At 51.4% G+C, this 16591-nt stretch overlaps 3 non-coding genes across 3 annotated transcripts; 1 reads left to right on the forward strand and 2 right to left on the reverse strand.

The window, feature by feature from the left end:
* Window positions 1-224: 224 nt before the first annotated feature.
* Window positions 225-296, forward strand: TRNAM-CAU (transfer RNA methionine (anticodon CAU)). The gene has a single exon. It is a non-coding gene; the product is annotated as a tRNA-Met (tRNA).
* A 2458-nt stretch (window positions 297-2754) lies between these two features.
* Window positions 2755-2826, reverse strand: TRNAM-CAU (transfer RNA methionine (anticodon CAU)). The gene has a single exon. It is a non-coding gene; the product is annotated as a tRNA-Met (tRNA).
* A 1199-nt stretch (window positions 2827-4025) lies between these two features.
* On the reverse strand, window positions 4026-4107 carry TRNAS-AGA (transfer RNA serine (anticodon AGA)). Its single transcript has one exon. It is a non-coding gene; the product is annotated as a tRNA-Ser (tRNA).
* Between the last annotated feature and the right edge of the window lie 12484 nt (window positions 4108-16591).

Below are 16591 nucleotides of genomic sequence, written 5' to 3' on the forward strand. Positions count from 1 at the left end.
GTTTCTCACAGAAGCTGCCTCTGCAGCCCTTTAACTCCCAAAACCTTGCCATGCAAACCCAGTAGTCCCAAGCAAGTGAACTTTCCAGGGAGACATTCTTCCTGCCTGGCCGTGGCCACAGGGAAGAGGCAGGGAAAGCGGCATGAGCACGGTGTGAGCTGGTGCCGGCAGTGCCAGGGAGCATCAGGCCGGGCTGTGGGAGGGCCCAGCTGAGGCACTGCCAGAGCAGAGTGGCGCAGCGGAAGCGTGCTGGGCCCATAACCCAGAGGTCGATGGATCGAAACCATCCTCTGCTAACTCATTTCTTTTTCCCTGCACCTGACAGACACTGCCTCTCTCTTGCTCCCTGACTACCTGAGCAGCACAGTAGCAGCACATGGCAAACTTGAACCTGGGAATGGGTAGTGGCTAGATTCCTGATTAACAAATTGCTTCTGGACATGCAGCAAGGAACATGGCAGACGTTCACCTCCAACCAAGTTATATAGACCAAGAAACCTGTGCTGGAGATGATCCACGTGACCTATTTGCCCACTATATACTAGGGGAGATAATTGTTGCCCTAGCATTGCCTGCTCTTTACTCACTGATGTCTGAGCTAATGGTAGAGAAGTGTACAAGGTATGAGTGAGTCCAGTCCCAAAGCAGCAACCTTGGCTTGTTGCTCTGCCTTTTGGATTCAACCAAAGAGCACATTATGCACTCAGAAGTAAGCCCAGGACAGCACAACCCTGACTCCAACTGGGTAGCCTCTGAGTGCATTACCTCAGGATTAAGTCTTGTGCTGCTCCCCATAGGCACTGTATTGACCACATAGGGTAAGGCTTTGGTAAGTGGAGGGCTTAGGGATGCTGCAGGGTGGCCACTGTGAGCAGAGGTAAGAGTCTGCCCTGTGTCAGACACGGCCAGTTCCAGTGCTCACAGGGGCAGCCCTTGTCTGTCAGGAGCAGCAAGGGCCAGTGAGTAAAGCAAGGTGTTTACTGCTATGCACTTTGTTAGACACTCCAATACTGCCCAGGACTAAAGTCTTTTACCTCAGGGTCAACATCACCTGAAGACCCAGTCTACACTGGCTCTCACAGGCTGAGAAAACCATTATCTGCTCGTGGCAGTTTTGAGGTCAGGAACAGGTTAGACACGGCCAGTTCCAGCCCCAACACAGCTGAGCCATCACCACAGTGTGTGGCCCCTCAAGGAAAACGTATTCCAGAAAAGGCAGAAAACATCAAGGAGAGAGAAGTGGAAGGAGCAGAGGGAGTGGGAAAGAGCAGAGGGAAGATACATCCCTCTTGGACAGGGGAAGGAATCTTGTGTGAAAGACTGAAGTGAAGCCTGGGGCAGGGGAGAGGAAGGGTGCTGGTTTATGTTTGTGTTTTTTGTTTCTCACAATGTGAATATATTTTAATTAGGAAAATATTAATTATCCCCAAGTCAAGGCTGGTTTGCTCACAACAATTTTTGCCAAGCCATGTGTTTATCTTCACCCATGGAATTTCTCATGCTGTTTTCAGTGCTCAGACTGTAACCTCAGTGTTGTGTCACGTCCCCAGGAACATTGGTGGCCTAGTGGTGAGATTAGCGGCTTTTCCAGGCCAATGCAGACTACCTTATCTTCAGTATGTCCTTGACTTGTCCCACAGCTTTACCTCATGCCCAGGACTCTGGGGATCTCCTAGCCCACCAGACACATGCCTTGTTTTTCTAGGGAGACTCGTCTTGCCAAAAGCAGTCTGCGGGGTAAGGCAGGGTGTGGGGGGGTGGGCGAGGAGCTTCTGTTGAGCATTCAGAGATTCTCAGAGAGTGTTGAAGGGTAAGAGTAAGAACCACAACTCTCCTGTCTTGCTTATGCTAATCAGATGCTGCCACAGTCTGTTTTTATGCCCAGAAACCCAGGCAACAATGGCAGATTCATAAGGATAAAGGGCAGGGCAGAGGGCCAGGCAGGTCTCTTTCAAGTGACCTCTCCATAGATTCTCCATAGCCATGTCTCCTGATGACTTAAACACACCCTAATGCTTCTTCAAAGCACAGGTCTGGACTCAGCTTGGGAAGAGAAAAACGTAATGGAAACAAGAACATCAGCACATAGGAAGGTGATCAAAGAGATGCCCACATCCTTCCCTGAAAGAGACCCACAGTCAAACAGACCTGTTTTGCTCAGCAAATTCATCCCAGAGGCCAAAGGCCTGGATGCCCTGCATTTGGGGAGAGGCACAAGGCAGGGAGCCAAAACTCACAGCACTTTGCCTTGGGACAGGGATGGGGTGGATGGGGCGGCCCATTCCATGCATTGCAAACTCAAAAGGCACATTGAATCAGCCTCACAGGGCCCCTGGCAGTCATCATGATGTGGAAGAGTTGGGAAAAACCCTGAACTCCAGGCCAACACGAGTCACTCTGCTGTGGGCTTCATTGCACATGGTGTCCTCGGCTCAGGTGTGTTGGAAATAACAGAGCTGACAGCCTCGTTGACCTGAAAAGCAGGGAAAGGCAGTGGACATTTTCTTATAGATGTTGACTGCCATTTCTTTACCCATCACACCCAGCTCTTTTCAGGCAGACCCATTCCTATTGACAGTGGAATGAACACAAGCAGCCAGCACAAGCAGTATGCCTGTGGATGAGCCATCACCAGCAGAGCCAGTAACAACCTCACGGTCAACATCCAAGTGATCCTCTGGTTTCCGGTCCATCAGGTAGTCTGGGAGCAAGAGAGAGGCAGTGTCTGTCAGGTGCAGGGAAAAAGAAATGAGTTAGCAGAGGATGGTTTCGATCCATCGACCTCTGGGTTATGGGCCCAGCACGCTTCCGCTGCGCCACTCTGCTCTGGCAGTGCCTCAGCCGGGCCCTCCCACAGCCCGGCCTGATGCTCCCTGGCACTGCCGGCACCAGCTCACACCGTGCTCATGCCGCTTTCCCTGCCTCTTCCCCGTGGCCACGGCCAGGCAGGAAGAATGTCTGCAGAAACCACACGAGCGCAGAAACCACCTTGTGCTGGGAAGCCAAGGGCCTTGCTTTGCCCTTCTCCCCACGTCTCCTGCCCATAATCCAGGTGGGAGTTTTCTCTCTGACCACCTGAGCTGGCTCTGCACACTCCGGAGAGAGGCTGGCACACTCCAGACAGAGAGCAGTCTTGTTGATTTGCAGGTTGAGAGGAGCTGCTCTCCAGTGAGATCATGGGGACTGTCACGCTGCCCAGAGATTCAGCTCCCAGTGGGCTGCGAGATTCTACCTGATGTAGAAGTCTGTTCTTTGCCTGCTGAGGAGGTGGACAAGGATGCTTAGCATGGAATTCCCATGGGAAACAACAGTTCTTCTGATTTAGATGTGCACTTAACAGTGCCTCAGCCTAATGCATCGAGGGCCCTGGTATGGAAGAACAAAGGGTTTGTCTTTGCCTACAAGACAGTTGCGTGGAGCAGGCAAATTGCTGAAGATAAGGGGTGGGCTAATCAGTTAGAATTGCTCATGAGAAGAGTAGGTGATTGTCTCGTTCAGGATCAATACGTGCTCAATACATGATGTCTTGTGCAGACCTGACTGCAGCGAGTGTGGCCCCCAGCCTGACTGCTACCAGGGCAACTTCTCACGGCAGGCAATTTGGGTGCAGACAAAAAAGGTCCCTGGCTCAGCTCCAGGTCGCTTTCCTCTGGTACTTTCCTTTTTCACCCATGCTGCCGACCTCTCTGAGCTTCTCCCTTCCAGGCACTGCTTTCGCTAGCCTCAGTGGAATTCCCGTGGGGAACATGCCATGCACCACCAAAAAGCTTTTGTCTTTTTATTCTCTTTCTCACCTTCCTCTCTTTCTCTGGCACCTCTCTCTGTATATGTCCCTCAGGCTTTCTCTTTCCCAGGAGATGCTGTAGCACCCCATCCATGACAGCATTTCTAGGGGAAGGCAGGGACAAGTGCTGTAGGCAAAGGGGTTCTGTGTCCCATCACTGGAGATGTCTGTTTCTGTGGATCAGTGTGTCCCAGGGCTGCAGCATGCCCTACCACAAGCAGCCCAAAAAGCAACTGTGCCCCGTAGTTGGCAGGATTCGAACCTGCGCGGGGAAACCCCAATGGATTTCTAGTCCATCGCCTTCACCACTCGGCCACAACTACCTGCTGCAGTCCTCCCTGCCCTGTGCATCACAGGCCCTGTGCAAGGACAGCGGCCTTCCGGGGATGTTCAGGGCCAGGCTCTGCTGGAAGCCCTCACCTGGACCTGCCTGAGTGTGACAGGTACTGGCCTTACAGAGGCCTAGAGAGCTCGAACCCCAGGGGCTCCTGGTGCTGAATCCCCGTGCCTTGTCCTCAGCTGGGCATCTGCAGCAGTGAGGAGAGAAATGCATCGTCCGTGACCCTGGATATTCCTTTGTCCTTGGCTGCACAATTGCATGTAGAAGGCCGTGCTTTACTGCTGAGCAGCTCGGGTGCTTTTTGCCCCCAGACTATCTGCAGGTAGCAGGGGACAAACAGCAAAAGGAAAAGAGGCACAAACCTTACTGCCACAGGCCGGGACTCGGGCTCAGATTTGGGCAACTTGTGCCAGCTGTTTCTGAAGGCTCCCTGCAACACTCAGCTGAGCACACGTGTCCACGTTTTCCTGCCACTGCAGGACGCGTTGTCATCGTAGTCCAATGCATAAACTGCTTCTATCTTCTGCCAGGGGTTACTTGGGACATACAGTTTTTGAGTGCTTTAAGAGGTGGGACAGAAGGCTCACATGAGAGCCATTACAAGGCCACGATGAGCATGTTACAGACTTGTGCTCCATTTCCCTGAGGCTTTGCAATATTTTTCTTGCCCGCTTCTGTATTGTGTTGAGCTTCACACACAACTGGTGGTAAGCTCAGGAGGAAGGACAAGTGCTCTTCCTCGAACAGCACATTGCTAACTGAGGGCAGAGGAGGAAAAAGCACCAGGAGACTCCAGCTGCGCTGCACAAAGTCTTTAATAAGTAGAAAGAAATGCAGTGGCAAAGAACAGAGCATCAGAAACACATCTAGAGGGTTCTGGGAGGCACAGAGCATGGCCTATTGCACAAGGCCAAGCTCCTCCTGAAGCGTGGACACAAGTGAGATGAGGACACGCAGCCCATCGGGAAGCCATGGCCAGGCTCTGGCTGCGTGCTCTCCATCCTCGTTCCCGCTCCAAAGGGAGGATCCGTTGGCTTCAGCAGTTCCGACCGCAGCGAGGGGGAGGCAGACACAGCCCCAACCCCCCCAGGCCAAGGGAGCCCCCAGAAGAGATGGGAACCCCCCCGGTGCTGAGGGAGCTGCCCACAGCGGCGGACAGAGAGGATCCCACGGCTGTGTTCTGAGGGAAAGAGGTGAGGATGGGGCCCGGCAGGGTCACCACCACTGGGGAGGCCTCAATGAGCACCGTTGAGTCACCACCGCGGGCGACACAGGGCTCAGTGCAGCTGCTGGCCAGGGGGGTTGGGCCAGAGGAGCCGCAGGGGCTGGGAGGACAGGGTCTGCAGCAAGACATCTCTGGCTGAGGCAGGCAAGGCTGAAACACAGAGCACAGAGGAATCACATGCCAACATCAGCTGACTCTTTGCCTCAGCTCTCTCTGAAGAGAACTTTGGTTGCCCTCCATCTCCCATTCCAGTTCCCTGTCCAGTCAAGGGCTGCAACTGATCTTGGTAACACACAGAACAGGCATGTCATGTCAATGTTTAGCTAGTTTTGAAGAACAGGGAGCAAAGATGTGCCAAAGTGGCTGGAGAATACACCAGGACCTGCTCCTTCTTTGCCTGGTGTCACAGCACAGATGAAGATTAATGCAGTGATCCCAGCATCAACAGGCTGAGATGAACAAATGCCAAAGAAATCACCTCTGAAAAACTTCCACTGTGCCTACAGCTCCCACAACACTCACGTGTGCTCTGAGTTTTGCAACACAGGAACCCTGACCCACTGCTGGGCTCAGACCCAGGACCGTGGGATTAAAGCACCCATGGAAAGACTGATCATACCCCATCTCCTGAACAAGCATTGCTGCGCTGAAGAAGGTACTGGATGAACTCAGACATATGTTAGAGAGCAGGTGACTGAGGCAGAAATTCTGTTGTGCAGAGCTGTGTGCAGCTGAGGCCATTGATCCCCTTCTGCTGGGAAGAACTCCCCACTGTCATATACAGTCACATAGTGCACTGTAAAAATAGAAGGAATTGATTTCCTAGTTTTTTCCTATGTCTTTTGTCAGCAGCACCACACTCCATCCTCACATTCAGATGTGTGTTGTAGGGTGGCTTTCTTTTTCCTCCCCACTCAGGAAATAGAGTTCCTTTGCTACTGATAAGTAAATGCCGTGCACAAAACAGTTCTACTGAGTACACACCCTTTCTCCATCCCAGTCACCCACATCTTCCATTTCTTCTGCCATTCCCTTCTTTTTCTGTTCAGGTTTAGGAAGCCTCGGAAGGGGTGGATTAAAATGGTTTTCTGTTTTGGAGAGGAAAGTTCCATTTGTCAGGCTGGCATTGCAAGAGCATCTGGAAATGGAACTGGTGAGCTAGAAGAAACTGAAATCTCCGTGGATGTTCTCTTGCTGCCATCGCATGGAAATTTTGGGTACTCCCATTTCAGTCTGCAACAACTGAACAAGAAAGCCCCAAGCCAAGGAAATTCTGCTGCCTCTCTGCTGCACCCCATCCTGCAAGGTTTCATGGAATGGTGTCTTGTAAAGTGCCATTTCAGTGTCACTTCACTGGATTTCAGGGAAGGAAAGGAAAGAGAAAGGGAACAGGGGAGAATGAGTAGGATGGATAGGGGAAGAAGCGTTGACTCAAATATGTTTCCAAAGTGTGCATGTTTGTGTCTTTGCCTATCAGCCATTCTGAAGCTCTCACCCTCAGTTCTGTGACATGCCAAGAAATGTAAACAAACATCCTTAGGGAGTGTGTTTCAGTCTGCTTGCCACCTGTGCCCACAGTCTGCTGTAAGAGACTGAGCTGCCCATGGCTCCCACCCAGGGAATCTTCTGTTGTTCCCTGAGTGGGATGAAACCTGTGGCCTGTGCACATCTCCTCCTTCCCTGGGGGTTGCAGTCTGCTTGTTTCCATCAGAAGCTTTTCTCACAACCCAGCCCTCCTCATTCAAAGTTCCAGCTCCCCCTGACACTTCCCATCTGCTTTCTGGTGACGAGTGCATGTGCAGGGTAAGTTTTACCTCCCCTGGGGGCAGAAGAAATTTTGGCTGCTGCTCTCTCCTTCCTCAGTGCCAATGGATGCCTGTGATCAAGATGTGCCAGAATGAGCCCCAGCTGAGCATTTGGGTTCTGCAATCCTGTACAGAGGCCTGAGGAGGTGATATGTCAAGGGTCTGATTGATCTAACATTCAGTTCACCATGGGAAGTCAGGCTGAAGCACTTGGGATGGTTGAGACATGACGATCCACTCCACCTGAGGGGACATAGTGGTTCTGGGACAGACTGGAGCAATCAAGGAAGTAGTAGGAATGCCTTGAATCTCTGTGGCCTGATAGATGCCGGGGTCTTTAAACCTCCAAGGTCTCACTGTGCTGAAAGACGCGTGAAAGAGCTGATCATGATCAATCAGAAACTACCTCTTTTCTGTCTTTGCTCACCCAAAGGTTCATGTTTCCATGCATGTCAGCAGTGGCCTTCAACTTCAAGGGAGAATTTTTTGACCTGATCTCCCACCTTGAATTGAATCTGGCAAGTGCCATGAGGGGCAACGAGAAAGGTTTCTGCGAGTACATCCACTGCAAAAGGAAGACTAAAGAAGGTGTGAGTCCGCTGCTGAATGCGAGGATGGAGTGTGGTGCTGCTGACAGAAGATACAGGAAAAAAATAGGAAATCAATTCCTTCTATTTTTACAGTGCACTGTCATATACAGTCACATAGTCTGTGACAACTCCTCATGCCTCCCCCATGCACTTCTCCAAGGAAGAGAGGATGATAGAATGAAGACTGGAGACTGAGATAGCTTGGCCTGGGTCTTCTTTGCCAGCTTTGAAAGAGACCTGCCTGGGAATGGTAGTGGCTTTAATCTGGGGAGGTGGTTGGGGCCAGGTGTGTATCTGGATTCTGGACACAGTACTTGTCCTGGTCACCACAGGGCAGGGAGGGAAGGCTGAGTACTGCTGAGCTCCTCTAGAGCCCTGCAGTGTCCAGGGCTACTGGGGACATGAGCGAGGCCCCAGCACAGATATGCCTTCTTGTCAATGATGCTGGGGATGGGAGCAGCATGTTTTTTCCCACCTACCCTCTACCTTTCCACTGTGTGTATCCAAGGGAAGCCCTGAAAGCCCTCTCAGGCTTTGACTCCCAGCAGTCACCTTTGTCTGACCCACATTTCAGTCCACTCCCAGCATTCTGCAAGGTCACAGGCACATTGCCAAGACACACACTTGCTTGGCAAAGCTGTCCCTCAGAAGGAAAGACCTCAGAAAAGTCTTTCCAGCTTGTGAGGACACCAGCAATTCCTCTGCTATCCACGAGATCACCATCAGAAGAAAAGGCAATGAAGCAGGCAAACAACCAACAGACGTAAAACATTGTTATTTCACCTCCAGACCTGCTCAGAAGCAAAGAGGTAAGGATAGGACCTGGCAGGGCCACCACCACCAGGGAGGCATTCCTGAGCACCGTTGAGTCAGTGAAGGGGAAAACACAGTGTTGCTTGTTGGTGAGGTAGGGCCAGAGGAGTTGAAGGGGCAGGGGGAACAGGGTCAGCAAGACATCTCTGGCTGAGGCAGGCAAGGCTGAAAGAAAGACCACACAGGGAACATGAATCTCAATGTCATACTGTCTTTCTTTCCCTGAGCTCTATACAGGGACAATGGTTTAAAAACTCCCACTGTGCCTTCAGCTCCCACAACACTCATGTGCCTTCTGAGTTGCATGGGATGGAAACCCTGACCCACTTCTGGGCTTAGACCCAGGACTGGGGGTTTTTAACCCCCCATGGAAAGATGGATCGTACCCCATTTCCTGAACAAGCATTGCTGCGCTGAAGAAGGCACTGGATGAACTCAGACATTTTGTTAGAGACTGTGTGCCTGAGGCAGAAATTCTGTTGGGCAGAGAGAGTTCTGTGCAGCTGAGGCCATTGATCCCATTCTGCTGGAAAGAACCCCCCACTTCACAGCTCTTCCCACCCTGCCCCATCAAAAGTGAAGGAAGAGACAGCCTTAGAGCATTTCTAATTCAGAGTGAAGATGAGGCAGCCCAAATACTACTGGAGTAGACACCGTGAGAGCAGTTCAACTTGTATGTACACTGAGCAAACAAAGACTTTTCAATGCCTGTCCTGAGTAAACCCTGGCAGACGACAGAAGCAACTTATGCACTGGGCTACGATGACACCATGTCCTGCAGTGGCAGGAAAACATGGACACGTGTGCTCAGCTGAGTGGTGCACTAAACACCACAATGATCCATCTGTGTCCTGGCTTGGTAAACACAATTAGTCTGGTGTGCAGGGGGCTTTTAAGTCAGTTTACATGATCTAGATTACTTTTGTCACTTTGCTCTCTTCATGGGGACACATCCACCCATGAGTCAAGTTCATGTATGAGGGACCCCTCAAGTCAGTTCTCAAATATTTTCAGTGAAGACTGTCAAGCTTACACTGACAGACACTGCCAGTGTGGGAAATCACAGGAGACTGTGGGAAAATTGAGGCAGACGGTCATGAGTGCCTAATCACATCTCGGAGAAGTGACACAGGCCTCATGAGATGTGGCAAAGCTAAATCTTTTTCTTGCCCGTTTCTGTATTTTTCATGCGTTAAGCTTAACACACTCCAATTCAGGAGGAAGGACAAGTGCTCTTCCTTGAACAGCACATTGCTAACTGAGGGCAGAGGAGGAAAAAGCACCAGGAGACTCCAGCTGCGCTGCACAAAGTCTTTAATAAGTAGAAAGAAATGCAGTGGCAAAGAACAGAGCATCAGAAACACATCTAGAGGGTTCTGGGAGGCACAGAGCATGGCCTATTGCACAAGGCCAAGCTCCTCCTGAAGCGTGGACACAAGTGAGATGAGGACACGCAGCCCATCGGGAAGCCATGGCCAGGCTCTGGCTGCGTGCTCTCCATCCTCGTTCCCGCTCCAAAGGGAGGATCCGTTGGCTTCAGCAGTTCCAACCGCAGCGAGGGGGAGGCAGACACAGCCCCAACCCCCCCAGGCCAAGGGAGCCCCCAGAAGAGATGGGAACCCCCCCGGTGCTGAGGGAGCTGCCCACAGCGGCGGACAGAGAGGATCCCACGGCTGTGTTCTGAGGGAAAGAGGTGAGGATGGGGCCCGGCAGGGTCACCACCACCGGGGAGGCCTCAATGAGCACCGTTGAGTCACCACAGCGGGCGACACAGGGCTCAGTGCAGCTGCTGGCCAGGGGGGTTGGGCCAGAGGAGCCGCAGGGGCCGGGAGGACAGGGTCTGCAGCAAGACATCTCTGGCTGAGGCAGGCAAGGCTGAAACACAGAGCACAGAGGAATCACATGCCAACATCAGCTGACTCTTTGCCTCAGCTCTCTCTGAAGAGAACTTTGGTTGCCCTCCATCTCCCATTCCAGTTCCCTGTCCAGTCAAGGGCTGCAACTGATCTTGGTAACACACAGAACAGGCATGTCATGTCAATGTTTAGCTAGTTTTGAAGAACAGGAAGTAAAAATGTGCCAAAGTGGCTGGAGAATACACCAGGACCTGCTCCTGCTTTGCCTGGTGTCACAGCACAGATGAAGATTAATGCAGTGATCCCAGCATCAACAGGCTGAGATGAACAAATGCCAAAGAAATCACCTCTGAAAAACTTCCACTGTGCCTACAGCTCCCACAACACTCACGTGTGCTCTGAGTTTTGCAACACAGGAACCCTGACCCACTGCTGGGCTCAGACCCAGGACCGTGGGATTAAAGCACCCATGGAAAGACTGATCATACCCCATCTCCTGAACAAGCATTGCTGCGCTGAAGAAGGTACTGGATGAACTCAGACATATGTTAGAGAGCAGGTGACTGAGGCAGAAATTCTGTTGTGCAGAGCTCTGTGTGCAGCTGAGGCCATTGATCCCCTTCTGCTGGGAAGAACTCCCCACTTCCCAGCTCTCCCCACCCTGCCCCATCAAAAGGGAAAGAGGACACAGCCCTGGAGCATTTCCATTGCAGGGCCCAGCTGTGGCAGCCCAAGCACCAAGCAGAGGTAGCCACCATGACAGCAGCTCAGTCCACAGAGAGAGATGGAGCAGACTCATGCTTACCTTGTTCCTGGAGGAAAGGGAGGCAAGAGAGGAGGATGCAGAGCCTGGAGCAGCACAGCCTTTTATGCTGTGTCCCAGAGCCCTGAGGCATCACAAACATTCCTTGCTCATGAAGCACCTCAACACTGAGCAGTTGCTGCTTGCTGAGGTCTCACTGCTGATTAAGTCCTTTCTTCTGTCATCTGAAACGTGTGCTGCCATTTCAAACCAGCAAACACCAAAATGATCTGCCTTCATAAAGACAATTAGCTCTAAGTTTTTAGTCTAGTGTGCAGGGGGCTTGGAGAACACATCCACCCATGAGTCAAGTTCATGTATGAGGGACACTTCAAGTCAGTTCTCAATAATTTTCAGTGAAGACTCTCAAGCTTACACTGACAGACACTGCCAGTGTGGGAAATCACAGGAGACCGTGGGAGAATTGAGACAGATGATCATGAGTACCTAATCAAGTCTCGGAGAAGTGACGCAGGCCTCATGAGATGTGGCAGAGCTAAATGTGCAGGAAAGACCAGGGTGTGCAGCACAGAAGGCCCAGGAGAGACAGAGTGAGGGCCATAAGGACCTTGTTTCCACTCCTCAGGCTCTCCCACAGCCTGGTCTTGTGATCAAAGAGTTGCATGCGTCCTTGCCTGAAACAGACCCAGTGCCAAAGTGCCGTGTTTTGCTCATCAAGGGCATTCCAGCAGTCAAAGGCTTGGATGGCCAGCTCTTGAAAAGTGGCACAGGGCAGACAGTCTAAAGCTCACAGGCCATTTCCTGGATCATTCCATCCATTTCAATGTACAAAGGTGTACTGGATCAGTGTCCAAGAGCCCTCGGAAGCTATCGAGAGGTGGAAGTGTTGGGAAAAACCCTGAACTGCAGGCAAACATGACTCACTCTGCATTAGCCCCGAAGAATGAAAGTTCTAAACGACCTCTTGATGTCTTCTGTGGCAACCTCCTGCTCTGAGCAGACCAAACTTCTCAGTGTCCTCAGGAAGCACTGGGCCTTGCCCTCTTCCCTTCTGAACACAGCCAGCATCGCAGAGCTCACTGTTCTTGTGCAGCTCTCCCAGGGCTGAACTGAACCCCCTGTGCTCTGCCAGGAGATTGCTGTGAGGGTGCCGGCACTGGGGAACAGATCCCGGTGTTACGGGGTATGGTCTGGTGATGGGCTGAATGGATTACGTGTGGTCTGTAGAGTGACACCTCAAGTATGCCCCTTTCTCTGTATCATTCTCAGGTGAGTTTCTTAATCCTGCTTTGTCAACACACCTAGCTCTATGTTTGATCTGTCTGCGCCAAGAGGTTGGATAGTGCTCCACAGCTGGAGAGGGGGTGATGGTCTTCCATGGAGAGAGGAAGTGGCAGAGGACCAGGTGGAGCACATGCCGTATTGGGTGAGGCCGAGGGCACTAGGATTGAGGATCCTGGCAGAGAGGAGGCAAGGTGGGGAGCAGGGTATGGAACTACTGTCTCCCACCATCTACAGGAGGTTTTGGAAGGGATGGAGTCTGATTCTCCATCTCCTCTCACCTGCAATGGGTGAGAGGTAACAAGAACAAGAAAGGAATCACTTTTTAGGAAAAGAAGGGAAGGACGGGCTGCATGAGTGATCTCTGGAAGAGGTGCCCGAGAGACAGTTGCCTCTCTGACAATGGCAGTGTGTAGAAGTCAATGGGACAAGACCTGGGGGTACCTGATGAGGCTGCTGAGAGAACTGGGAAGATTGAGCTGCTTGTAGGAGGCGACAGAAGCAGAGGAAATCCAGAGATTCCCTCAAAACAACATTATTCTGAGTCACACAAGACCATCAGTAGCCACCAAAAGACACTGACTTGCCAGCCTGCAGATGCAGGAGATTCCATAGAAACACCGGTTGCTTCAGGAATGGTGATAAATTGTGTGGAAATGCCCGTGACGAAAGTGGCACTTCAGGGCTATGCACGCGTGAATCGCCAGCACGCCTCGGGCCAGGACACCATGTCCAGTGAAGCCCACAGCAGGGTGACTCACGTTGGCCTGGAGTTCAGGGTTTTTCCCAACTCTTCCACATCATGATGACTCTCAGGTGCTCTGTGACACGGATCCAGTGCCCTTTTGTAGTTTGAAACGGATCACCCCATCCCTGCCCCAGGAGAAAGGGCTGTGAGTTTTGTCTCCCTGCCCTGTGCCTCTCCTCAAAAGCAGGCCATCCAGGCCCTTGGCCGCTGGGCTCAGCTTGACGAGCAAAACAGGTCAAATTTGGCATGGGTCTCTTTCAGAGAAGGACACGGGCATCTCTTTTATCTCAGTCCCAGGCCATGCTAGAGTCTGATTCAACTTAAGCAAGTTTCTCATGGCCCTCACTGAGGAGGGATGGGGATTCCCACCAACCCCTCATGGTCTTTCCTTCTTGTTGAGCTTTACCAAATGCATAAAGGTCTGTGTGTCCTCTCCAGGATGAGACTGTGCAGCCTCGATGTTCTACCTGAACTTTCCCACTGTCTTCTGTGTGTCTGCTGTCACCTGTGGAGAGAGGTCTCCCAGAGTGACCTGAATACTTGCACTTGATAGCTTACATGAGCACTCCCTCGTGGCTCAATTTGACTGAGACTGGTGGCCATGAAGAGGGCAATGTACAAAGACAATCCCTACAGCACCAACCCACTGGAAATATCATTGCACTGAGTATGAGTTTCCCTCTGAGGTAAACGGCCATATGAAGCGGACATGTGGACAAATGAGTTTGACGTTAGGAAGCATCACACTGATCCTGACAGGCCACTTCAGCAACTTGGACGTGTGCAGGAAAAGTGGCACAGTAAGCTACAAGCACTTCAGGAGACCAAGGGAATGCATTGAGGAGAGATGGTTTGGACTGGGAGCCCAAACAGAGGCACTGCTGGACCTGTTGTTTACCAAGGCAAAAAACTTACATAAGGGCTAAGCTTGGAGGTAGGCTGGGCTGCAGTGATCATGCCCTCATGGATTTCCCAGTCCTGAAGGATATAGGGCAAAAAAGGAGAGGCAGGCTCCTAAACACAAGAAAAGCAAACTTTTCCGTGTGATCCCTTGGGAAACTCCCCGGAGATAAAGGAGAAAAGGAGAGCTGGGAGAGAAAAGTTTCTGTATAAGTTTCTGTTCTCTTAGGGAGCAAGAAGCTCGTGGTCCTGACATGCAAGAGGTCGCGAGGGGAGGCTGGAGGCCAGCTTGGTGAAGTCTAGACCATTTAGTCAAACTAAAACACAAAGCCAAATGCACAGGCTGTGGAGGCAGGGACACACATCCAGGGGCAGCTATGGGGATGTGGCCTGGGAGAGCAAGAAGGGGATCAGGAAAGACAAGGCACAGCAGGAACTGCCCACTGTAGAAGAAGATCGAAGTCATGACCATCTAAGGAACAGGAAGGTGCACTTGCCTGTTGAGCCTGATGAGATGCATCCGATGTTTTGGAAGGAGCTGTCAGAAGAAGTTGCAAAGCCACTAGCCATTGAATCTGAGAAGCTCTGGCAGACCTGTGACATTCCCAGGGACGGGCAATGGGGAAACAAAGCCCTTGCTTTTACAAAGGGAAAGATGGAAGACCTGGGTAACTACAGGCTGGGGAGTATCCCCTCTGCACCCAGCGAGTTCATGGAGAGATCTTCCTGGAAACTCTGCTAGTACACATGGAAAATAGAGGTGATTGGTGAACGGACAACATAGCTTCAACTTAGGACAAGTGGTGCCTGACAGACTTACTTGCTTTCTCTGACAGAATTGTAATATAGCGGATAAGGGAAGAGCGATGGTCGTCATCTACTTGTCAGAAGCATTTGGTACTGTCCCACACAACATCCTTGTCTCTAAACTGGAGAAGCATGGATTGACGAAGGACCATCCGCAGGATAAGGAAATTGCTGGATGGTCACTCTCAAAAGACATTTTGATTTCTGTGTGGAAACCAGCGATGAACATTTTCCCTCAGTGCTTTGTACAGGCACCAGTGTTGTTTGACATCCCTGTCAGGGACATGGACAGTGCAGCAAGAGTGTGGATGACATCAAGCTGAGTGGTGTGGTTGATACTCTGGCGTGAGGAGATGGCATCCAGAGGGATCCTGACAGCCAAGAGGGGTGAGCCTGGGCAAACCTCAGGAAATGCAACAAGACCAAGGGCAAAGGTCTTGTTCCCGAGTTAGAGCAATCCCAAACACAGGTACAGGTTGGGGCATGAGAGGGTTGAGAGCAGCTCTGCAGGAAAGGGCTATCAGTGACTGAAAAACGCAATACGAGCTGGAGGCTCTTGGGAGGGCTTTAAGCAAACTTACAGTACTACAATAAAGATGAGAAAGTAGTCTTCGTCCGAGAGTGTAGTGATAGGAAGAAAAACAATGTTTTCTAACTGAAAGAGTGTAGATATGGCTTAGATCGTAGGCAGAAAGTCCTTCTTGTGTCTGGATGTGTGGAAGCCACATTTTTAAAATATCCCAAGCCTAGCTGGATGGTACTCTAAGACACTGGATCAGGTGTAAGTCATCGCTGTCTGTGGCTGGCGGGTTCAAACTGAAGGATCTTTAAGTTCCCTTAAAACCAAAAATCATTCTCTGATTCGTTCTGTGATTGCAAGTGGTATGAAACTGGAACACACACTTCAGATGCAAAAGGAAAGAGCTTAATCACCAGTGAGGCCTCAGCAAGCAGCAACTGCTCAGTGTCGAGGTGCTTCATGAGCAAGGAATGTTTGTGATGCCTCAGGGCTCTGGGACACAGCATAAAAGGCTGTGCTGCTCCAGGCTCTGCATCCTCCTCTCTTGCCTCCCGTTCCTCCAGGAACAAGGTAAGCGTGAGTCTGCTCCATCTCTCTCTGTGGGCTGAGCTGCTGTCATGGTGGCTACGCTTCTTGGTGCTTGGGCTGCCACAGCTGGGCCCTGCAACGGAAATGCTCCAGGGCTGTGTCCTCTTTCCCTTTTGATGGGGCAGGGTGGGGAGAGCTGGGAAGTGGGGAGTTCTTCCCAGCAGAAGGGGATCAATGGCCTCAGCTGCACAGAGCTCTGCACAACAGAATTTCTGCCTCAGTCACCTGCTCTCTAACATATGTCTGAGTTCATCCAGTACCTTCTTCAGCGCAGCAATGCTTGTTCAGGAGATGGGGTATGATCAGTCTTTCCATGGGTGCTTTAATCCCACGGTCCTGGGTCTGAGCCCAGCAGTGGGTCAGGGTTCCTGTGTTGCAAAACTCAGAGCACACGTGAGTGTTGTGGGAGCTGTAGGCACAGTGGAAGTTTTTCAGAGGTGATTTCTTTGGCATTTGTTCATCTCAGCCTGTTGATGCTGGGATCACCGCATTAATCTTCATCTGTGCTGTGACACCAGGCAAAGAAGGAGCAGGTCCTGGTGTATTCTCCAGCCACTTTGGCACATCTTTG

The sequence above is a fragment of the Colius striatus genome, chromosome 7 (genome assembly GCF_028858725.1).
Source record: "Colius striatus isolate bColStr4 chromosome 7, bColStr4.1.hap1, whole genome shotgun sequence".
Classification (NCBI taxonomy): Eukaryota; Metazoa; Chordata; class Aves; order Coliiformes; family Coliidae; genus Colius; species Colius striatus.